This window comes from Ovis canadensis, chromosome 3 (genome assembly GCF_042477335.2).
Source record: "Ovis canadensis isolate MfBH-ARS-UI-01 breed Bighorn chromosome 3, ARS-UI_OviCan_v2, whole genome shotgun sequence".
Lineage (NCBI taxonomy): Eukaryota > Metazoa > Chordata > Mammalia > Artiodactyla > Bovidae > Ovis > Ovis canadensis.
This window is the reverse complement of record NC_091247.1, coordinates 56,906,257-56,930,977: the sequence shown is the minus strand read 5'-3', so window position 1 is coordinate 56,930,977 and position 24,721 is coordinate 56,906,257. Positions and strand designations below refer to the sequence as shown.

Sequence of the window (24,721 nt, the reverse complement as noted above, 5' to 3'; positions counted from 1 at the left end):
TTTGGATTGTAGGACTCACCTTGACCTTTCACAAACCAAGTGCTCTCTCTTGGTCTGTTTCTTCCGCTTTGCTCTCAGCTTGTAATGAATGACCCTTTTATCCAATCCTGTACCCCTATGAAGTCATCTCTCCTCTTCCTCACTACAGACGATCCTCCGTCTGGATGAAGACTGAAGGTTAATTGTCCTTCCCCTAATGACCTTGGACAGGGTGGTGAGTTGGTGACTTGGAGAGTGCCTAACATCCCCTGGCTTCTTTCACTATAAATAGACTGTGGGCAAGAGGTGTCTCTTAGGCAGGAATCTGGACTCCAGTGAACACGGGCCTTGAAATAGGAAGACAGGAGGAATGGGCTTCAGGTTGTCAGGAGTTGCTGAGGCATTGCTGACAGATTCCAGGAACAGAGAAACACCACTATGGAGGCCACATGGCCACTGGATGTGAGTTGGGAGTGGTTAAGACTCAGTGCTTCTAATGCAGGGGTGCAGGTTCAAAAAGAGAAAGAGAGAAGGAGGAGATGCTTCACCAAAGGGAGGAGCAAGCCTGAAAGAGAACACACGCAGCTTCCTCAGGACCTGGTTCTGTGCCTGGACCACAAGAGCCATGCAGAATGGATGGATGAATGGGTTCAAGGGAGAGAAGGAAAGATAAAATACAAAAGAAATATGCAGCAGATAAGATAAGTAAATGAGTCATAGCAAGATCTGGCTTCCAGTAACCTGGGACCTTCCTTCCTTGCCTCCCTCCTCCTCTCCATCTCCCTCTCCCCCCTCAATCTCTCTCTTAGTCTCTCTTTCTTTTTTTTAAATTGACCTTGTTCATATGTTAAAATCATGTTTATTTATTTATTTTTTAAAAATTTGTTTTGGCTATGCCACGTGGCATGTGTGGTCTTAGTTCCTTGATCAGGGAACAGACCCAGGCCTCCCGGTTTGGAAGCACACAGTCTAATCCACTGGGCTGCCAGGGAAGCCCCTCTGTCTCTTTCTTTAATGAGGTTATTTCCCATCCTGGAGTGGCTCTAACTTTTGTCCCCACTAGAGTGGCAGCCTGGCTGAGTAGGGCGGTGTGTATAGGAAGAAAGCCAGAGGGCTGGGTCTGATGTGTGTGACGTGGGGCCCACAGGAGGGAGAACCAGAGGCTAAATCAGGCCCCTTTAGTAGCAGGGCTGAGCACAGAGCTTGGTTTCATAAAGGAACTAGCAGGATTAGCTGGACTGAAGGTTCAGGTGGAATGTACCAAAATTCTCTCTTGCACAGGGAAATCTTTGGCACGAACAGTTACAGCGAATCCACAATGAAGTCTATTGATATAACAATGTGTAGCTGTTAAAATATTTCCTTCACATACCAAGAAGTTTACCATTTTAAAGGGTGAACCTACTAGTTTTTACTTATTCACAGAATTGTGCAACCATCTCATCTAATTCTAGAATAGTTCATCACCCTGAGTCTATTAGCAGTCACTCTAAATTCCCCCTCTCCTCAGCCCCTGCTGCTGCTGCTGCTAAGTCGCTTCAGTTGTGTCCAACTCTGTGAGACCCCATAGACGGCAGCCCACCAGGCTCCCCCGTCCCTGGGATTCTCCAGGCAAGAACACTGGAGTGGGTTGCCATTTCCTTCTCCAATGCATGAAAGTGAAAAGTGAAAGTCAAGTCGCTCAGTCATGTCTGACCCTTCGAGATCCCATGGACTGCAGCCTACTAGGCTCCTCTGCCCATGGGATTTTCCAGGCAAGAGTAGTGGAGTGGGGTGCCATTGCCTTCTCCTCCTCAGCCCCTGGATACCAGTAATTTACTTCCAGTCCCTGGATTTGCCTATTCTGGACATTTCATAGAAATTGAATCATACAATATGTGTGGGGCCTTTTGTGTCTGTTCTTTTACTTAGCACAGTGTTTTCAAGTCTTATCCATGTTGTAGCATTTATCAGGATTTTGTTTCTCTTTATGGCTGAATAATATTCTGTTATGTGGATATATCACATTTTGTTTACCCATTCACACGTTGTTAGATGTTTGTGTTGCTTCCACCTTTTGGCTACTTGAATAATGCTACTCTGAACCTTTGTGTACAAGTTGTTGTGTGGACACATTTTTATGTGTCTTGAGTATATACACAGGAGTAGGCTTTCTAGGTCATTTATGGTAGGTAGTTCTAGGTTTATCTTTTTGGGGAACTACCAAATTGTTTTCCAGAGTGGCTGCAAAATTTAATGTTCCTGTCATCAGTATATGAGGGTTCCAGTGTCCACACATTCTTACCAACACTTGTCATTGTGCACCTTTTTACTAGAGCTATCCTAGTAAGTGTAAAGCTACACCTTACTGTGTCTTTGTTGCCAGTGATTTTGAGCATCTTTTCATACATTTATTGGCTGTTAGTATATCATCTGTGGGGAAATACCTATAACAATGTATAACTTTAACTCTACACACATATATTTATATTCCCCAGTACAGTCTGAAACTGTGCACAACTTCTGATCATTGCTTCATTGGCAGTCCAAGGGGAAGGGATTATCCCTGAGGCTTCTTGGAAGGAAGAGGAGTTTTTGTGTGGGTTGATATTTTTCCTTAAGGTTGCTTTTCTTGGCTGTCAGGTGGCATATTACTGGGGGGATTAAATTTGGAGTTAATATGGATAGTGTGATATTCAGCAGCTCACACTGGTCAGTGATACCAGTTATTGATGAATAAGGCCTGCCACAAAATTAAAAGATGCTTGCTCCTTGGAAGAAAAGCTATGACAAACCTAGACAGCATATTAAAAAGCAGAGACATCACTTTCCTGACAAAGTTCTGTATAGTCAAAGCTATAATTTTTCCAGTAGTCATGTGCAGATGTGAGAGCTGGATCATAAAAAAGATTGAGTGCTGAAGGACTGATGCTTTTGAATTGTGGTGCTGGAGAAGACTCTCAAGAGTCTCTTGGACTGCAAGATCAAACCAACAATTCTGAAGGAAATCAATCCCGAATATTCATTGGAAGGACTTTTCCTGAAGCTGAAGCTCCAATACTTTGGCCACCTGATGTGAAGAGCCAACTGACTGGAAAAGACCCTGATGCTGGGAAAGACTGAGGGCAGGAGCAGAAGGAGGTGACAGAGGATGAGATGGTTGGATAGCATCACTGACTCAATGGACATGAGTTTGAGCAAACTCCTTGAGATAGTGAAGCACAGGGAAGCCTGGCCTGCTTCAGTCCATGGGGTCACAAAGAGTTGGACACAACTTAGTGACTAGACAGCTAACAACAGCAAGGTCTGTGTCTGTTCTGATTGGTTGATGTCCATGCCATATGGTTATTTAATATTTGGAACACCATGCCTGTATATAGAGTATTCAGCTTGCATGTCTAGTGTGAGGTTGGTAATTGTTAACTTTCTTTTTGTTTCCTTCTATTTTTGGGCTCTGTTATGTTCCATCATCTCCAAGAGTAGGCCAGAGTTCCATCATCTCCAAGAGTTGCTAGTATCTCTTTTTCATTGTTTTATATCCCTGAGTTTTCACCTAATCCTGGCCTCTGGAGGGCGGTTTGATGCTTTTTGGTGAGTGTTCTGGTTCTTTTTCATGTAAACAAGATCTCAAGGACTTTGGCAATTACTCCTGTCTGTCAACTCAGAGACCCTTTATTATTAATAATCATTATTATTATTAGCCATGCTGCATGGCTTCAGGATCTTAGTTCCCTGACCAGGAATAGAACCAGTGCTCTCTGCAGTGGCATGGAGCCCTAACCCCTGGACCACCAAAGAATTCCTTGCACACTTTTTCTGCAAAGGACCAGATAGCAATGTTTTAGGCTTTGTGGGCCATAGTCTCTGATGCAACTGTTCATCTCAGCAACTGTAGTGCAAAGCCCGCCGCAAACAATATGTAAACGAATGGGCTTGCCTGTATGCCAGTAAAGCTTTATTTAGGTGCTGGGCTGTCTTTGCCTGGAGTCCATGGTTTGCTGACAGTCTGATATGATATGTGGCTATGTGCTGTTAAAAAAAGTCAAATAGAATTAGGTGTTTTGACAAAGATTTCCATCAAGTTATTTAAATATATATGTGTATATTTTTGTGGGGAGAAGGGGTAAAATTGCACACACCTTTGTGTGGGTCAGAAAGTCTCCAAGACACATATCCAACTGTTTAAAGTTGTCACACCTGGTGATTAGGACTGGGGAAGTGGGAGGTTAAAACAGATGAGCTCTTTTCCTGACTTTATGTATTTATTTATTTTTGACTGCACCTCCTGGCGTGCAGGATCTTAGTTCCCTGACCAGGGGTCAAACCCATGCCCCCTGCAGTGGAAGCTCAGTGTCTTAACCCCTGGACTTCCAGGAAAGGCCCCCTTGACTTTGTTGAAAGTTGTGGACTGAGAGAGCTTTGCTTTTGAAATTAAGTAAAATTCATTGGGGTTTTTTTTTAACAAAATAATTTTACTAGTCTTAGTCATAATGCAAATACATTTGTATGCTACATAAAACAGAACAAGTTTCATAACTATATTAACCACACAATCTCCATTACGCAGTGTGTCTAAGGCATGGCATCTCATGATTATACATGAGAGTCTACAGGGATCCATGGACAAAGAGAAGGCAGGCTGGCTGAGAAGACAGATCAGAACCTTTGTAGGAAGGCACCAGTCTGTGTCTGGAGCTAGGCGGTGAGGTAGGGCTGAAGACCGAAGTATCAGCCTCAACTCAGGCCTCCTTTAGTCAGCACAACACCCCCCTCGCCTCCCCCTGACATCAAACTTCTTCTAGGTCTAAATGGTCTCAGGGATGTTCCAGCAGCTTCTGCTTTCTGGGTCATCAGCTGCATATTCACTGGTCAGAAGCCCTTGTTTTTTTCCTCATTTGCTGAAGAACTGCTGTGGGCCAGCCAGTGGGTGCAGAAGGTCTTATAGCCCCGCGGTTGGAGCAGGAAGGAGAACTTGTGAATGAATGAGGTTCGAAGTCCTGAATACGTGCATCCCAGAGGTGAGCTCGAGTGGGAGGGGATCTGTGTGTAAGACGTCACGTCTGAGTCACAGCTGAGTCACTCTGAAGTGTGGAGAGGGGTTCGCCACATCAACCAAGGCAGGGTAGGCAATTCCAGGCAGACAGAAGAGCAGAGGTGAAGGTCCAGAGACAGGAAATACTGTCAAGGGCACCCTGAGAACTTTATGAACAGAGGTGAGGCTGAGAGGAGGCCACAGATCAGGAAGGGGAGACAGGAAGTCAAATTGAGCTTTAGAGAGATTTTCTGGTGGAGGAGAATGGGTGGAGAGATCCATTAATGATCTCTTGTCCATGCTGCCTTTACCTCTGGTTCATTCTCAAAGCTGCCTACTCTACTCACTATGTCCCCTTCCCTTCTCTTGGTATAGCCAGTTCTCCTTTAAACTTTAAAATGCAGGCATCATCTTACTAAGAAAAGTTTACTGAGGGACTTCCCTGGTGGTCTAGTGGCTAAGACTTTGCACTTCCAATGGAGGGAGCCTGGATTTGATCCCTGGTCAGGGAACTAGATCCCTCATTCTGCAACCACAAAGATCCTGCATACCACAACTAAGACCCAGCACAGCCAAAAATAAATAAATAAATAATTTAAAAAGAAAAGAAACGTTCACTGACATTCCCACCACTCCCAGCTGGCCTCCTGCTCTGGGCTACATGAGGCCTTAAGCATTTCTTTGTTTCTGCATGAAACTCATTGCTTTATGGTTGTATTTTTGTTCTTAAATCTTCCTAAGGCAGGGGCCAGGTCTCATTAGTCTTTGGTTTTCAATCCCTGGCATAAAACCTGGCACAGAAAAGGTAAATATTGAACTGGATAAGTAAATCTATGAATAAAAGGTAGAGACAGGGGATGAGAGCTATTTGGGAGGTTGAATCAGGACAACTTGGCAAGGTCTTGTGCAGGGTTTGCGGTAAGGGTGGGCATTGTGGTGTGGCATCTAAGATCATGCCAGGTTTTCTGGTCAGGGAGTTGGGGTGGCCTGAGCTGTTTTTCCTTAGGATTCTCTGACATCAGTGTGTGGGTGTTTTCCTCACAATAGCCAATTAATTCTCCAGCTCTCCAGACACCAGCTGGGTGTCCAACGATTCAATTCAATTCTGATAGTACTTACTGGAGTTAGTGTCAGATCCCATAAGTTAAGGGTTCAGTCCTGCAAGCATGCCTCTACTTCAGATGCCAGTAGCAAGGCCCAGGTTCCCAAGTGTACACCTGACCAACCAGCTGTACATCGGGTTTTTTTTAGCTACCCCTCCACTTCAGGTTCAGTAATTTGTTAGAGTGGCTCATAGAACTCAGAGAAACACTTAACTTGTCTTCACCAGTTTATTATAAAGGATGTGACTCAGCAACAGCCAAATAGAGGGGTTTTGATATTTAAATGTTTATCTCTCTAGGGGAATATAGATGCAAAGACAAAACCCTTAAACATGGGGAAGTTGTAGAGTCAAGAAATCTCTTAAGGTTAATACGGCTTTAGTCCTTATTCTGCAGTTTCCAATTCTTCCTCCTAGACGGAAGCTAGGAGCCCAATTTATTTATTTCTTCACTCATCTAATAAACATTTAATGATCACCTGCTCAGGACCAAACCCTGGAGCCTCGAAGGTGGATAAGGCCCAATTTTAGCTCTTGTGGGGTTCACAGGCCAGAGCTGGGGAGACTGACCCAATCTGGCTTTGGATGTCTGCGAATATTCCAGTCATAAAGGAAGAGTTTAGGAAGGAAGGAATCCCCTGTTCCCCTGGGGCTGAGCTGCCTGGGCAGGCTCTCAGCACAGTTGAAATCATCTCAATTCCTGCCTGGAACATGTGCTCTGAATTGCAAGTGGGGGATAAAGTTGGCATGGATTTTGTGTAGGTAAATTTGACAGTAAGGAGCAAAAATTTTCCCAGAATTTTCCCTTCCGGGAATATATCTTTCTTTGTATGCGTAAGAAGTTACCTATGCACAGGTTTTTTTCACTGTAACACTGTCAGTAATAACAAAGACTGAAAATTATCTTAATGTTCAACGTGAATAAAAGAGATGGTGCAACGACACAAAGGAATCCTATGCAACTATAAAATCGAAGAGGAGCTGTATTTGTACTGATCAGGAACATTCTTTATGACACACTGAGATGTGAAAAAGCAAGTCTGAACTGTGTTATAATAAGCTACACTTTAAGAAAAAATATATATATATTTAAGTATATTAAGATAAATCATATATATATATGTGTCTTGTATATGTGTAAACTAGTTCTGGGAGGAAACAAAAGAAACAGTTCTTTTGGGAAGAAGAACTGGGACAATGAGAGGGAAGTTTCAGTGTGTACTTTTTTTAAAAAAAAGATTTCTTTATGAGCTTTTGGCTGTGCTGGGTCTTTGTTGCTGCACGTCGGCTTTCCACAGTTGCAGCAAGTGGGCGCTACGCTTTGTGGCAGTGCACTGGCTTCTCACTGAGGTGCTTCTCTTGTTGCAAGGCACAAGCTCTAGAGCACAGGCTTAGTAGTCGTGGTTCATGGGCTTGGTTGCTCCGGAGCATGTGGGATCTTCTGGGACTGAAAGGGGAATCAAACCAGTGTCCCTTGCATTGCAAGGCGGATTCTTAACCACTGGACCATGAAGGAAGCCCGCAGTGTGTACTTTTATCACTTAAAATTTCAATATATTGTCTATTTTCATTTTTTTTTTTTTAAAGACATCCCTCTCCTTCTTTTCCTAAGGTGAGGATGGGGAGGGGGGTGGCAATATGTGTCTCTGGGAGGGTGAGCTATTGCTCTGGGTGAGTCTAATGCAATGATCCCTTTATCCTGCAGCAGAAAGGCCACCTGGGGCATCTTTCTTCACGTGGACTTGGCCTGAACTTTCAGTGTTACCCGTAGCTGCTCAGTCTAATGTCAGCTTTCATTTCCTGTTCCACCCCCTATAAAAGGCTCCGTGCTTTCACAAGCCTCAGGGTTTGGTCTGCATCATGTCCCGAGTCTCCGATCTCAGAGGCCCCTGGCTGGTTCCAGCTGCTGGCAGCTGTGTGGACAATCGAGCATCTTAGGCTTATTGCTCCCCAGCTGTTTGAACTCAGCTCCCTGTGTCCTTACTGTGGGGCTGTTCCCGCTGTCAAACCTTCCTGCTCTGATGAGGAAAGTCCCCTTTTAAGCCACGTGCTTAAAACTGAAACCAAAGTGTAACAACCACAGGTCACCACCAGGGCGGGTCTCAGTATGTCGGTGGCTTCGTGGTGTCTTGACTGTTTGCAATCGATCCCACAGACTATATAGCCCGCCAGGCTCCTCTGTCCATGGAATTCTCCAGGCAAGAATACTTGAATGGGTTGCCATTCCCTTTTCCAGGGGATCTTCCTAACCCAGGGATTGAACCCAGGTCTCCTGCATTGCAGGAAGTTTCTTTACGAGCTGAACCACCAGGAAAGCCCTGGTACCCTCTAAACCTCACTGATGTCCTGCTGCAGTAGCACACTCAAGCCCAAGGTGGTTCAAGGAACCCAGTTCCCGGTAGTTTTGAAATCTAGACTTGTTTTCCCTCCAGGGAGGAATTTTGTCCTTTGCCTCTCTCCCCACTAAGCCTTTTCTTTACTGATTCACATTTCAAATTTAGCCAAGAATTGGGGAGCATTTTTAAAATTTGACTTTAAAAATATCAGATAGTAAAGAATCTGCTTGAAGTGCAGGAGACCTGGGTTTGATCCCTGGATCAGGAAGATCCTCTGGAGAAGGGAATGGCAACCCAGTCCAGTATTCTGGCCTGGGGAATCCCATGGAACCTGGTGGGCTATAATCTGTGGGGTTGCAAAGAGTCAGACATGACTGAGTGATTAACACTGTGTGGCAGGTATTTGCCTAGAAAATATATAGAGTTTTAAATATGAATATTTAGGATATTTCAGCGTTTCGTGGTCTAAATGAGAAGATGGCTCATAAAGATGACTAGAATGCAAATGCAACAATTCTGTATTAGAGCTCTGGCTGAACAGTTTTTAAAGGAGAAAAGAAGCCACAGGAAGATTTATCCCCTCTCTCTTTTCTCTCTCAAGTCAAAGAGGTGAGTTGATGAGCTGACTCCCTTCCCTCATTGCCATTAGAAACCTTAACTGAGGGGTTGGGATGCACCTTGGGGCCAGGCAGGTAAAGCAAGTGAAAGTAGCCACCAGGAGTCAGGTAAGAGTGGCAGTGGGACACTTTGGAAGATGTGAGAGCCATGCCTTACACAGGAGGCGGTTGCTACCCTGTTCCATCCCATCTGGGTATATGGATTTTTTTTTTTTTTTGAAAGGTGGAGGCACATGAGATTTTGATATGAAACTTCATGCATCTTTAAAACATTATGAGTGTCCCAATCCAGCGTAGGCCTCCTGAGCGCATGCTCTTCCCTAGGGAAGCTGCTGTTTCTGCCAGCTTTCTTGGAAGTCCCTAAGCAGGAAGCCTTTAGTCTGGGACTAGTCTTAGGATGGTTGCATGACACTTGACCTCTGTCTTGGTCCATACAGGCTGCTAGAACAAAATGCTATTTACTGGGTAGCTTCAGACTTTATTTTTTGGGGCTGCAAAATCACTGCAGATGGTGACTGCAGCCATGAAATTAAAAGACGCTTACTCCTTGGAAGGAAAGTTATGACCAACCTGGATAGCATATTCAAAAGCAGAGACATTACTTTGCCAACAAAGGTCCATCTAGTCAAGGCTATTGTTTTTCCAGTGGTCATGTACGGATGTGAGAGTTGAACTGTGAAGAAAGCTGAGCGCCAAAGAATTGATGCTTTGGAACTGTGGTATTGGAGAAGACTCTTGAGAGTCCCTTGGACTGCAAGGAGCTCCAACCAGTCCATTCTGAAGGAGATGAGCCCTGGGATTTCTTTGGAAGGAATGATGCTAAAGCTGAAACTCCAGTACTTTGGCCACCTCATGTGAAGAATTGACTCATTGGAAAAGACTCTGATGCTGGGAGGGATTGGGGGCAGGAGGAGAAGGGGACGACAGAGGATGAGATGGCTGGATGGCATCACTGACTCGATGGACGTGAGTCTGAGTGAATTCCGGGAGATGGTGATGGACAGGGAGGCCTGGCATGCTGTGATTCATGGGGTTGCAAAGAGTCGGACACAACTGAGCAAGTGAACTGAACTGAACTGGGTAGCTTATAAACAATGGAAATTTAAAAAATGTATTTATTTATATGTTCATTTATTTTTGGCCTTGCTGGGTCTTAGGTGCTGCAGTGGGTTTTCTCTAGTTTCTAAGAGCAGGGACTTCTCATTGCGGTGGCTCTTCTTGTTGTTCAGCACGGGCCCCAGGTAGTTAAGGCTTCAGAAGTTGTGGCACATGGGCTTAGTTGCCTTGCAGCATGTGGGATCCTCACGGACCAGGGATCAAACCCATATCCCCTGCATTAGCAGATGGATTCTTAACCATTGGACCACCAGGGAAGCCCCAACAATGGAAATTTATGTCTCACCATTCTGGGAGGCTGGAAAGCACAAGTTCATTGAGCCAGCAGATTCAGGGTTTATTGAGGGCTTGCTTCCTGGTTCATAGATACCTGTCTTCTTGCTGTGTACTTATATGGCTAGGGGGCTCTGTGGGGTGTCTTTTATATGGCACTAAATCCGATTCATGAGGGCTCCATCCTCACGATCCAGTCACCTCCCAAAGGCCCCTACCTGCTAATATCATCACCTTGGGGTTTCGGATTTCAACATATGAACTGGGAGGGACACAAACATTCAGACCACAGAAACCTCACACCGGGCAAATTCCCAGTGCCCTATGAAACCAAAAGCTGTTTTATGAATATGGCGTCTCAAACAGAGATCAGCCCTAGATTTGAATGTTTTAATTTTTGTTTTGGTTGATTTTATTATTTAATCTGTGTCTCTACCTTTCAGCATTTCAAAATTATTTAAAATTGCTCATGCCTTTTAAGATTGCTTCTACCGCCCCCACCCCATTTACTGTTTTTAGTAACACTTGTATTGAGACAAAATTCACATACCCTCCAATTTTCCTGTTTAGATTGTACAACTCATGGCTTTTAATAGATTGACAAAGTTGGGCAACCACCATAATCAGAAAATTTTCATCATTTCCAAAAGAAACATAGCCAGCAGAACTCCACTGGAGAATCCTGGGGTGGGTAGTCATTTACGTTTACTCCCCAGGAGAAAGGTTCCTCAGCCCCAGGCACCGCTTTCATTTCCTATAGATAGATTTGTGTATTCTGTTGTTTCATGTATATGGAATTATGCCATACATGGCTTTTGTCTTAAGCATAACATCTTCAAGCTTCATCAGCCTTGTGACATGCATCAGTACATTGTTCCTTTTTATTGCTGAATAACAGTTTGTTGTATGGACATACTAGCTATATATTTTTGGCTGCACCTAGTGGCATGTCGGAGAAGGCAATGGCACCCCACTCCAGTACTCTTGCCTGGAAACTCCCATGGACGGAGGAGCCTGGTAGGCTGCAGTCAAGAGTCGGACACAACTGAGCGACTTCACTTTCACTTTTCACTTTCATGCATTGGAGAAGGAAATGGCAACCCACTCCAGTGTTCTTGCCTGGAGAATCTCAGGGACGGGGGAGCCTGGTGGGCTGCCGTCCATGGGGCCGCACAGAGTCGGACACGACTGAAGTGACTTAGCAGCAGCAGCAGTGGCATGTGGAGTCTTAGTTTCTTGACCATGGATCAAACCAATGCCCTTGCATTGGTTCTTAACCACTGGGCGGCCATGGGAGCTCCCTGGATAGACTATATTTTGTTTATCCCTTTATCAGTCAATGGACATTTGGATTGTTCCTACTTTTTGACTGTTGTGAATAGTGCTGCTGTGAACATTCGTGTCTGTTTTTTCCTTCATTGTGATAAAGTATACATAATGAATATTTACCATTTTACCATTTTTAAATTATTGTAGAATTTTAAGTGTATAAAATAATTTGCTTACATTTATAGAACTGTATTTCTTTTATATCCACTTCTTTTAAAAGCTTCTGGTAATTGTTTTTAAAATTATGATAAAATAGACATAAACATAAAAGTTGCCACCTTAGTCATTTCTAAGTGTACAGTTCAGAAGCGTGAAATCTGAAGTACTTTCACATTGTTGTACAACCACCACCACTACCTATGTCCAGACTTTTCTTTATCTTCCCCAGTTGAAACTGTATCCGTTAAACAATAATGCCCCATTCTACCCTCCTGCCAGCCCTTGACAATCACCATTCTACTCTGTCTCAGTGACTTTGCCTGTTCTTAGCACCTCATTTAAGCAGAATCATACAATACTTATCCTATTATGACTGACGTTTTATTTATCATGTCATCAAATTTCACTCATGTAGCATGTATCAAAATTTCTTTCTTTTTTAAGGCTGAATAATAGTCCGCCATAGATATATGCCTCATTTTGCTTATCCATTCATAATGCGCAAGTGTGTATGTGGACACGTACTTCTATTCCTATAGGGAATATACCTGGGGGTGGAATTGCTGGGTATTGTGGTCACTCTATAATCGTCTGAGGAACTGTTAGACTGTTTTCTAAAGTGACTGCACAGTTTGCATTCTCTATAATGGTGTATAAGGGTTCCAATTTCTTCACATCCTTGTCAACACTTGTTATTATCTGTTTTTTGAGTGTAGTCAGCCCAGTGGCTGTTCTATTGACTTCTGTAAACATTTGGGATAGATAGAAAGGCACAAATAGGAAAAAAACTGCCCATAATCCTACCATCCTACCGGAGGTACCCACTTTTAGCTTTTTCATCTTAATTTTTTCCTTCGTATGTATGTGTGTGTGCGCGTGTGTATATAAGATATATGGAGGGCTTCCTGGTGGCTCAATTGGTGAAGAATCCACCTGCAATGCAGGAGTCCCAGGTTCAATCCTTGGGTTGGGAAGATCCCCTGGAGAAAAAAATGACTACCCACTCCAGTATTCTCCAGTATTCTTGCCTGGAGAATTCCTTGGACAGGAGTTTGGACGGAGGGCTACAGTTCATGGGGTCACAAAGAGTCAGACACGACTTAGCAACTAAACCACCACCACCACCATATATAATATATACTAACTGTCATTTAGTTGTATTCCAATGTATGTACAAACATCTCCCAATGTATGTACTTTAATAGGGAGCAACGTAGAACCTGAAAGGTGGCCAGATGCTTTGCCCCTGGCAGCCAGGTGGCTGCCATGTGACAGGCTCAGCCACTCCAGAACTCCCCTCAGGTAGAAAAATTTAAAAAGACTGACTGAAAGATGGCTGACAAGTAGAAACTTTCTCAGTAGCCATAGCAATGAGTACAAACTGCAGTTTCAAGTAAGTTGACCCAGATCTCAGACCTAGTAACTAGCAGGTCTATCTGACCCTAGACCTTGAACTTGTAACCACCACCCAATTTAAAGCTTTTATTGAGATTTCTGAGTTTTCCAAATTTGCTGATATATTTGGAAAACAGCAGTGGCCACAGGACTGTAAAAGGTCAGTTTTCACTCCAATTTCAAAGAAAGGCAATGCCAAAGAATATTCAAACTCTGTACAATTGCACTCATTTCACATGCTAGTAAGGTTATGCTCAAAGTCTTCAAAGCCAACAGTACATGAATTGAGAATTTTGAGATGTACAAGCTGGATTTAGAAAAGGCAGAGGAACCAGAGATCAAATGGCCAACATCTGTTGGATCATAGAGAAAATAAGGGAATTCCAGAAAAACATCTACATCTGCTTCATTGATAACGTTAAAACCTTTGACTATGTGGATCACAGCAAACTGTGGAAAATTCTTTAAGAGACAGGAATACCAGACCACCTAACCTGTCTCCAGAGAAACCTGTATGTGGGTTAAGAAGCAACAGTTAGAACCTTACATGGAACAACTGATTGGTTCAAAATTGGAAAAGGAGTATATCAAGGCTGCATAATGCCACCCTGCTTATGTAACCTCTATGCAGAGTACATCATGCTAAATGCTGGGCTGGATGAATACCAAGCTGGAATCAAGATTGCCAGGAGAAATATCAATAACCTCAGATATGCAGATGATACCACTCTGAAAGCACAAAGTGAAGAGGAATTAAAAAGCCTCTTGTTTTGTTTTTTTCAATTTGGAGGAAATAAAGAGCTTCTTGGTGAGGGTGAAAAGAAGAGTGAAAAAGCTGGCTTAAAAGTCAACATTCAAAAAACTAATATTATGGCATCTGATCCCAACACTTCATAGCAAATAGAAGGGGAAAAAGTGAAAGCAATAACAGATTTTCTTTTCTTGGGCTCCAAAAATCACTGCAGCAAGTGACTGCAGCCATGAAATTAAAAGACACTTGCTCCTTGGAAGAAAAGCTGTGGCAACCCTAGACAGCATATTAAAAAACAGACACATCATTTTGCAGATAAAAGTCCATATGGTCAAAGCTATGGTTTTCCCAGTAGTCATTTCCGGATGTGAGAGTTGGACCATAAAGAAGGCTGAGTGCTGAAGAATTGGTGCTTTCTAATTTTGATGCTGGAGAAGAATCTTGAGAATCCTTCGAGCTGCAAGGAGATCAAACCAGTCAATCCTAAGGGAAATCAACCCTGAATACTCATTGGAAGGACTGATGCTGAAGCTGAAGTTCCTGTACTTTGGCCACCTGATGTGAAGAGCTGACTCACTGGAAAAGCCCCTGATGCTGGGGAATATTGAAGGTAAAAGGAGAAGAGGGTGGCAGAGGATGAGATGGTTAGATAGCATCACTGACTCAAGGACACGAATTTGAGCAAACCTTGGGAGATAGTGAAGAACAGGGAAGACCGGCCTGCTGCAATCCTTGGGGTCGCAAAGAGTCGGACACGACTTAGCGACTGAACAACAAAGCAAGCACTGAGTTTCTTAGGCCTGGAATTATTGAGCCCCATTCTTGGCTCTACTTTGTCTTCATCTTCATCTTTTTTTTTTGGCCACAGTTTTAAATTTCTCTTTGGTTATAAGACTGAAAACTGCCTCAAACCCTTTCTGGAAGAAAATGGCAATTAGATGAGTAGATGTATATCATATAATTCAGTTCAGTCGCTCAATTGTGTCTGACTCTTTTTGACCCCATAGACTGCAGCACACCAGGCCTCTCTGTCCATCACCAACCCCCAGAGCTTGCTCAAACTCATGTCCATCGAGTTGGTGGTGCCATCCAACCATCTCGTCCTCTTTCATCCCCTTCTCCTTCTACCTTCAATCTTTCCCAGCATCAGGGTCTTTTCCAATGAGTCAGTTCTTCGCATCATCAGGTGGCCAAAGGATTGGAGCTTCAGGATCAGTCCTTTCTATGAATGTTCAGGGTTGCTTTCCCTTAGGATTGACTGGTTGGATCTCCTTGCAGTGTAACTCTCCCTCATATGTACGTTGAAGTGCCTGAGCCACAAATGGTGTGAGAAACCTCTGGATCTTGCACAATGAAACCAAGACTTTTTGCATGGGTAAGGGATTCGGATCTCCTGACAGCAGCCGTTGCTTGTCTTGGCACTAATAGCAGTGGAAGCCTTCATTTATTCAACACATGTATATTCAGTACCTGCTAAGTGCTAGCCAATGTTCTCAGTGCTGGGGAAACAGCCATGAGCAAAAGTTAAAAAAAAAAAAATCTGCTTTCATTGATCTTGCATTCTAGCAGTCTGACGGAAAATTTTCTGAGGGTAAAATTCCACCGCTACCATTTAATAGTTGGCTACAAATTTCTCATGAGGATGATGTCTAACTTGTAGTATTATAATAAGAGTAAATAACTGATATATAAATATCAGTAAATGAGACCCACATGATGGGAGGCAGTAAACCAGAGTCTTTACTATTGGCATGGCCTCTGGGGTTGGATTCCTGTGTGTGTGGCCTTGCTTCACAAATTACTTAACCTCTCTGTGCCTCATTGTCCTTATTTTAAAAAATTGGAATCATAATGGCACCTCTTTCATAGGACTGTGAGGATTAAAAGGGTTAATAAATGGAAAACCTAGCACATAGTAATCACCCAATAAAAGTTAACTATTTTTCATTACATTCAAGTGGTTAGCCCTGTATCTCATATTTCTTTCTATCCTCTAAAAAGAAAATAAAATAATAATTATATATAGATAATATGTAATCATATCTAGTTATATATATAAGTATATACAGTTATTATATAATCGCCCAGTCAGGGCTGTATATAGGGTAAAGAAAAATAATGAAGTTTCAAGCACCAGGTGCACAGGGGAAACTTGGATTGGGTGTGAGATGGGGTGAGATGGAGGGTCAGTGGCACTAATGGTAAAGAACCAGCCTGCCAGTGCAGGAAACATAAGAGATGCAGGTTCGATCCCTAGGTTGGGAAGATCCTCTGGAGGAGGATATGGCAACCCACTCCAGTATTCTTGCCTAAAGAATCAGGGGAACCTGAAAGGCTGCAGTACATAGGGTCACAAAGAGTAGGACATGACTGAAGTGACTTAATACGCATGCATGCAAGAGAAAATACTCTTGGGTGGGTAGAGCAGTCCACACTGAGAAGTTTCTGTGTATGGTAGCAATCTGTCCAGATCATTATCGTTACCAAAGAGAGCAAATTGATTTAACTGAGCTTTCTTCTCCACTCTATTTGTGTATCAGAAATGTTATTTGGAAGAACTACTGATTCTGGGTAGATTGTGTTATCTAGGAAGACGTTTCAAATGCTGATTTAACATGCATCTCTGAATGTGTTGCTACACACCCTGTTGTTTTTTAATTAATTAATTTGGATGTATCGGGTCTTAGTTGCAGCACACAGGATACTCCGTTGCAGCTCTCAGGCTTAGTTTCTCCAGGGCATGTGGGATCCTAGTTCCTCGACCAGGGATCAACCTATGCTGCCTGATTCCTAGCCACTGGACCACCAGGGAAGCCCCCACCCTGTGTTTTATTTTTTTTAACGTGTGATTCCATTTATATAATTTTTTGAAGGCAGACTAATCTATAGTGAGAGAAAGAGGATCACTGTTTGGGGAAGAAGCATAAATTTAAGCAAAAGTGGGGAGGAGGGTTTACTAAAGAACAGAATGAAGTTGTTCATTTCCTTGACTGTGGTGATTATTTCACAGGTGTATATACACAGGCCACAATTTCTCAAATTAAATGTTTTAAATTGTACAGTTTATTGTCTTTAAACCTCAACAAGTTGTTAAAAAATAAAAATGAAAACAGAAAATAATTAAACATGATAATAAATTTGATCATATTGAGAGGCTTGAAAGCTTCAGAATGAATTGATAGAACTCTAAGTAAGGAAAATATGAAGCAATGACTAATTACAGGAAAAACATTTGATCAAGAAAGGAAATGTAATTCTGATATATGCTATACTGCTTTGTTGTGAATCATATTTATGTAGTAATAATTGAAAAGCAAAGGAGAAAAGGAAAGATATTCCCATCTGAATGCAGAGTTCTAAAGAATAGCAAGGAGAGATAAGAAAGCCTTCGTCAGTGATCAGTGCAAAGAAATAGAGGAAAACAACACAATGGGAAAGATTAGAGATCTCTTCAAGAAAATTAGACACCAAGGGAATATTTCATGCAAAGATGGGCTCGATAAAGGACAGAAATATTACGGGCTTAACAGAAGCAGAAGATATTAAGAAAAGGTGACAAGAATACACAGAAGAACTGTACAAAAAAGATCTTCACGACCCAAATAATCACGATGGTGTGATCACTCACCTAGAGCCAGACATCCTGGAATGTGAAGTCAAGTGGGCCTTAGGAAACATCACTACGAACAAAGCTAGTGGAGGTGATGGAATCCCAGTTGAGCTATTTCAAATCCTGAAAGATGATGTTGTGAAAGTGCTGCACTCAATATGCCAGCAAATTTGGAAAACTCAGCAGTGGCCACAGGACTAGAAAAGGTCCGTTTTCATTCCAATCCCAAAGAAAGGCAACGCCAAAGAACGCTCAGACTACTGCATAATTGCACTCATCTCACATGCTAGTAAAGTAATGCTCAAAATTCTCCAAGCCAGGCTTCAGCAATACATGAACCAAGAACTTCCAGATGTTCAAGCTGGTTTTAGAAAAGGCAGAGGAACCAGAGATCAAATTGCCAACAACTGCTGGATCATGGAAAAAGCAAGAGAGTTCCAGAAAAACATCTATTTCTGCTTTATTGACTCTGCCAAAGCCTTTGACTGTGTGGATCACAAAAACTGTGGAAAATTCTGAAAGAAATGGGAATACCAAACCACCTAACCTGCCTCTTGAGAAACCTATATGCAGGTCAGGAAGCAACAGTTAGAACTGGACATGGAACAACAGACTGGTTCCAAATAAGAAAAGGAGTACGTCAAGGCTGTATATTGTCACCCTGCTTATTTAACTTCTATGCAGAGTATATTATGAGAAACGTGGGGCTAGAAGAAGCACAAGCTGAAATCAAGATTGCTGGGAGAAATATCGATAACCTCAGATATGCAGATGACACCACCCTTATGGCAGAAAGTGAAGAGGAACTAAAAAGCCTCTTGATGAAAGTAAAAGAGGAGAGTGACAAAGTTGGCTTAAAGCTCAACATTCAGAAAACGAAGATAAAAAAAAAAAAAAGAAAATGAAGATCATGGCATCTTGTCCCATCACTTCCTGGGGAATAGATGGGGAAACAGTAGAAACAGTGTCAGACTTTACTTTTGGGCTCCAAAATCACTGCAGATGGTGACTGCAGCCATGAAATTAAAAGACACTTACTCCTTGGGAGGAAAGTTATGACCAACCTAGATAGCACGTTCAAAAGCAGAGATATTACTTTGCCAACAAAGGTCTGTCTAGTCAAGGCTATGGTTTTCCAGTGGTCATGTATGGATGTTGAGAGTTGGACTGTGAAGAAAGCTGAGTGCCAAAGAATTGATGCTTTTGAACTGTGATGTTGGAGAAGACTCTTGAGAGTCTCTTGGACTGCAAGGAGATCCAACCAGTCCATTCTAAAAGAAATCAGTCCTGAGTGTTCATTGGAAGGACTGATGCTGAAGCTGAAACTCCAATACTTTGGCCACCTCATGCAAAGAGTTGACTCATTGAAAAAGACCCTGATGTTGGGAGGGATTGGGGGCAGGAGGAGAAGGGGATGGCAGAGGATGAGATGGCTGGATGGCATCACTGACTCAATGGACATGAGTTTGGATGAACTCCGGGAGTTGGTGATAGACAGGGAGGCCTGGCATGCTGCAGTCCATGGGGTCTCAAAGAGTTGGACATGACTGAACGACTGAACTGAACTGAATAAGAGTTTTAAAATAAATATTTACTACTCAGTTATCAAACAACTATACTGAGGGTTTGGGGAAATAGTCTTTGTAGATGATGGTATAAAGGAGATAAACGATACTCTAGCACACTAAGAAGTGTATATAGATGTGTACACATCCTGTTTTAAAAGAGAACCCATTAATATGCTATATTTGAAAAAACACTTTTTTTCTTTAAGGCATTTAATGAAAGTTATGATGAATGTTTTTGATGAGAAAAGAATGAAATGAGAGACCATCCTTAACCTGGAGACTGAAACAAAGAAGGTTTATCTAGTCTTTGTGTGAGTGAACCCTAACCCACAAACTCAGGTACACAGAAATGTAATTTTCTTTTTATCTCTTGCCATGTGGCATGTGGGGATCCAAGTTCCCCAACCAGGGACTGAACCCATTTCCCATCAGTGGAAGTGCAGTCTTAACCACTGGACCACTGGAGTGCTGAGGAAGTCCTGAAATGTAATTATCTGTACTTAGAGAATTCAACCTAACTTCTATTTTTCATTAGGGTTTCCGGGATTAATTTTTAGAGTTAGCCTGATTTTTGAGGAACATGGAGGGGATCATGGCATCAGGTGGGGATTTGGATAAGGAGTTCATCCTTGCTGTTGTCTGTCAGGCTGGTGCCCACTGTGGTGGACATTGTCCTCTGGTCCATGAAGGTCACTGCTGTGTTGTTCCTTCTGCTGACTGAGGGTCCCCACAGGTCTGGTTCTATCACAGCTCCTGCAGAGGAGAAATTTGGCCATGCTTCCTCAGCACTGCAGAGGCCCTCCTTCCCTAAGAAGGGAAAGGTAGGCCACTTTGCCCTTGGACCATTGCACACCTCTCTGCATCACCCCCTTTCCTTGACCTCTCTTGAAGCTTGGGGGCTGCTGCAGACTGAAAGCTGTGTCCCTCCTGAACTTGTATGTTGAAGACCTAATGCTTGATGCTATGGTATTTGGAGGTGGGTCTTTGGGAGGTGATTGATGGTTGGATGAGGTCATGAGGGTAGGGCCTTCATGAAGAGATTAGTGTGCTTATAAAAGGAGAAAGAGACATGAGATCTTTCCCTCTCCTTGTGCACACGCCAAGAAAAGGCCATGTGAGGATGTAAGGAGAAGGCTACTATCTGTAATCCAGAAGGGGGGCCCTCACCAGACACAGAATCTATCAGCACCTTTTTAAAAAAGAGTAATTTGATTAATTTATTTACTTTTGACCTTGCTGAGTCTTCATTGCCGAGCGGGCTTTTCTCTAGTTGCAGTGCTCTGGCTTCTCATTGTGGTGGCTTCACTTTTTGCAGAGCATGGGCTTTAGGGTGCAGGGGCTTCAGTAATTGTGGCTCCTGAGCTCTAGAGCACAGGTTCAGTAGTTACAGCACACAGGCTTAGTTGCCCCAAGACATGTAGAATCTTCCCAGATCAAGGGTTGAACCCATGTCCCCTGCACTGGCAGGTGGATTCTTTACCACTGAGGCATCAGGGAAGCTCTGCCAGCACTTTGATGCTGGACTTTCTAGCTTCTAGAACTGTGAGAAATCAATATTTGTCATCTAAGGCACCCAGTCTATGGTGTTCTGTTAAGGCCACCTGGGTGAACTGAGATGTCGAGACTCTCAGGTCTTTTTAACTCTCCTGCTTCCCCTTCAGCTTTTCTCTCTCCAAGAAATTTTCCCCCGCTTATTCCTCCATGGAAAAACCTTACCAAAAGGACTGAATAGTCTTCTAAGTCATCTTTGGATTTTTGAAACCCCAAAGCCAAAACTCAGTCTCTTTTCTTCATTTCTCTATAATTGTTCTGCCATTAACCAAAGGGCCGAGTGGTTAAGGAGATGGACTGCTAATCCATTGTGCTCTGCACCCATGGGTTTGAATCCCATTCTGATCGGCTTGCAGCTTCCTCGGCGCTCCTTATGTTGGGCTTCCCTGGTAGTTCAGTTGGTGAGGAATCCGCCTGCAAAGTGGGAGATCTGGGCTTGATCCCTGGGTTGGGAAGATCCCCTGGAGGAGGGCATGGCAACCCACTCCAGCATTCTTGCTTGGAGAATCCCCATGAACAGAGGAGCCTGGTGAGCTACAGAACATGGGGTCCCAAAGAGTCAGAAATGACTGACTGACTAAGCACAGCACAGACATTCACCAAAGGAGGGGGAATACTCCTGGTTTAGCTGCTGGATAGAGAGGTTCATCAAGTATCAGGAAATCACGGGGGAAAATATTTATGGTTGCTTTTATCACAATGCTGGGGCTACCTGGTAGCTCAGCAGTAAAGAATCTGCCTGTAATGCAGGAGACATGAGTTCCGTCCCTGCATTGGGAAGATCCCCTGGAGAAGTGCATGGCATCCCACTCCAGTACTTTTGCCTGGAGAGTCCCAGGGACTGAGGAGCCTGGTGGGCAAGAGTCCATAGGATCACAAAGAGTCAGACGTGACTGAAGCAACTGGTCACACATATCACAATGCTATCCATCAATTAAATATTCATATTTAAAAAAATTAACAGATCACTTTTAGAACAGTTTTAGATTTATAGAAAAATGAGCAGATAGTAAAGGGAGTTCCCACAATACCAACCTCCCACGCAGTTTCTCCTGGAACTAACATCTTGCGTTAATGTGGTACAATTGCTACAACCAAAAAGCCAATATTTTCAATACATTATCAGTAGCTAAAGTCTCTAGTTTATATTAAGGCTCACTCTGTGTCTACAGTTCTATGGGTTTTGCTAAGGATATAATGTCTTGTATCTACCTTTAAAGCATCATTTAGGATAGCTTTGCCATCCTAAAATCTCCTGTGCTTAATTAATCATCTTTTCATCCCCTACCTCTGAGCCCCCAGCAACCACTGATTTCTTTTACCATCTCTAATAGTTTTGCCTTTTTCAGAATGTCAGATGGCTGGAATCATACTGCCTTTTCAGACTGGCTTCTTTCATTTGGTAATATGCCTTTCAGATTCTTCCTTGACTTGATAGCTCAATTCTTTTATCCATTAATAATATTCCATTGAAGCAAAAATATAAAATGGGGGGGGTGGAAAAACCGTCTCCTCAGCAAAGTAGTGTGGGAAAGTTGGAAAGCTGCATGTAAATCAATGAAGATAGAACACACCCTCACACCATGCATGAAAATAAACTCAAACTGGCTTAAAGACTTATAAGACTAGAAGAGAACCATAAAACTCCTAGAAGAGAACATAGGCAAAACATTCTCTGACATAAATCATAGCAATTTTTCTTTGCTCAGTTTCCCAAGGCAATAGAAGAAAAAAACCAAAAACAAACAAATGGGACCCAATCAAACTTACAAGCTTTTTCATGGCAAAGGAAACCATAAACAAAATGAAAAGACAATCCACGAAATGGGAGAAAATACTTGTAAATGATGTGACCGACAAGGGCTTAATCTCCAAAATAAACAAACAGTTCATACAACTCAAAAACAAGCAAACAAAAGCAAGTGGCCCAATTGAAAAATGGAGAGAAGACCTAAATAGACATTTCTCCAAAGAAGACATACAGATGGCTACCAGGCACATGAAGAGATGCTCAACATTGCTAATTATTAAGTGAAGTGAAATTGCTTAGTCATGTCCGACTCTTTGCAACCCTATGGACTGTAGCCCACCAGGCTCTTCTGTCCATGGGATTCTCCAGGCAAGAATACTGGAGTGGGTTGCCATTTCCTTCTCCAGGGGATCTTCCTGACCTGGGGATTGAACCAAGGTCTCCTGCATTTCAGGCAGACGCTTTAACCTCTGAGCCACCAGGGAAGCACCAATGCAAATCAAAACTATAGTTAGGTGCTGCCTCATACCAGTCAACTTGGTGATCATTAAAATGTATACAAATAACAAATGCTGGAGTGTGGAGAAAATAGAACTCTTTTGCACAGTCGGTGGGAATGTAAGTTGGTGTAGCCACTATGGAAGACAATATGGCAACTTTTCATAAAACTAAAAAGAGCTACCATATGACCCAACAATTCCACTTCTGGGCATATATCCAAAAAAAACTATAAATAAAAAATATGCTTGTAGCACTATGTTCATAGCAGCACTATTCACAATAACCAAGACATGGAAATAATCTAAATGTCCATCGACAGAAGACTGGATAAGGAAAATTTGGTTCATATAAGCAATGGAATACTACTCAGCCATGAAAAAGAATGAGATAATGCAATGTGCAGCAACGTGGATGGATCTAGAGATTATCATACTAAATGAAGTAAGTCTGAAAGAGGAATAGCATATGACATCACTTATATGTGGAATCTAAAATACGAAACAAATGAACCTACCTGTGATACAGAAACAGACTCATAGGCATAGAAGACAGACTTGTGGATGCCAATAGGGGTGTTGCAGGGGAGGGGTAGACTGGAAATTGGGGTTCAGTTCAGTTCAGTCGCTCAGTTGTGTCCGACTCTTTACAAACCCATGAATCACAGCATGCCAGGCCTCCCTGTCCATCACCAACTCCCGGAGTTCACTCAGACTCACGTCCATCAAGTCTGTGATGCCATCCAGCCATCTCATCCTCTGTGGTCCCCTTCTCCTCCTGCCCCCAATCCCTCCCAGCATCAGAGTCTTTTCCAATGAGTCAACTCTTCGCATGAGGTGGCCAAAGTACTGGAGTTTCAGCTTTAGCATCATTCCTTCCAAAGAAATCCCAGGACTGATCTCCTTCAGAATGGACTGGTTGGATCTCCTTGCAGTCCAAGGGACTCTCAAGAGTCTTCTCCAACACCGCAGTTCAAAAGCATCAATTCTGCAGCACTCAGCCTTCTTCACAGTCCAACTCTCACATCCATACATGACCACTGGAAAAACCATAGCCTTGACTAGACGGACCTTAGTTGGCAAAGTAATGTCTCTGCTTTTGAATACACTATCTAGGTTGGTCATAACTTTTCTTCCAAGGAGCAAGCGTCTTTTAATTTCATGGCTGCAGTCACCATCTGCAGTGATTTTGGAGCCCCCCAAAATAAAGTCTGACACTGTTTCCACTGTTTCCGCATTTCTTTCCCATGAAGTGATGGGACCGGATGCCATGATCTTCTTTTTCTGAATGTTGAGCTTTAAGCCAACTTTTTCACTCTCCTCTTTCACTTTCATCAAGAAGGTTTTTAGCTCCTCTTCACTTTCTGCCATAAGGATGGTGTCATCTGCAATCTGAGGTTACTGATATTTCTCCCAGCAATCTTGATTCCAGCTTGTGCTTCTTCCAGTCCAGCGTTTCTCATAATATACTCTGCATAGAAGTTAAATAATCAGGGTGACAATATACAGCCTTGACATACTCCTTTTCCTATTTGGAACCAGTCTGTTGTTCCATGTCCAGTTCTAACTGTTGCTTCCTGACCTGCATACAGATTTCTCAAGAGGCAGGTTAGGTGGTCTGGTATTCCCATCTCTTTCAGAATTTTCCACAGTTTATTGTGATCCACACAGTCAAAG

At 42.9% G+C, this 24,721-nt stretch overlaps 1 non-coding gene across 1 annotated transcript; it reads right to left on the bottom strand.

Annotated features, from left to right (window-relative positions):
* Positions 1–22,959: 22,959 nt before the first annotated feature.
* On the bottom strand, positions 22,960–23,032 carry TRNAF-GAA (transfer RNA phenylalanine (anticodon GAA)). Its single transcript has one exon. It is a non-coding gene; the product is annotated as a tRNA-Phe (tRNA).
* Between the last annotated feature and the right edge of the window lie 1,689 nt (positions 23,033–24,721).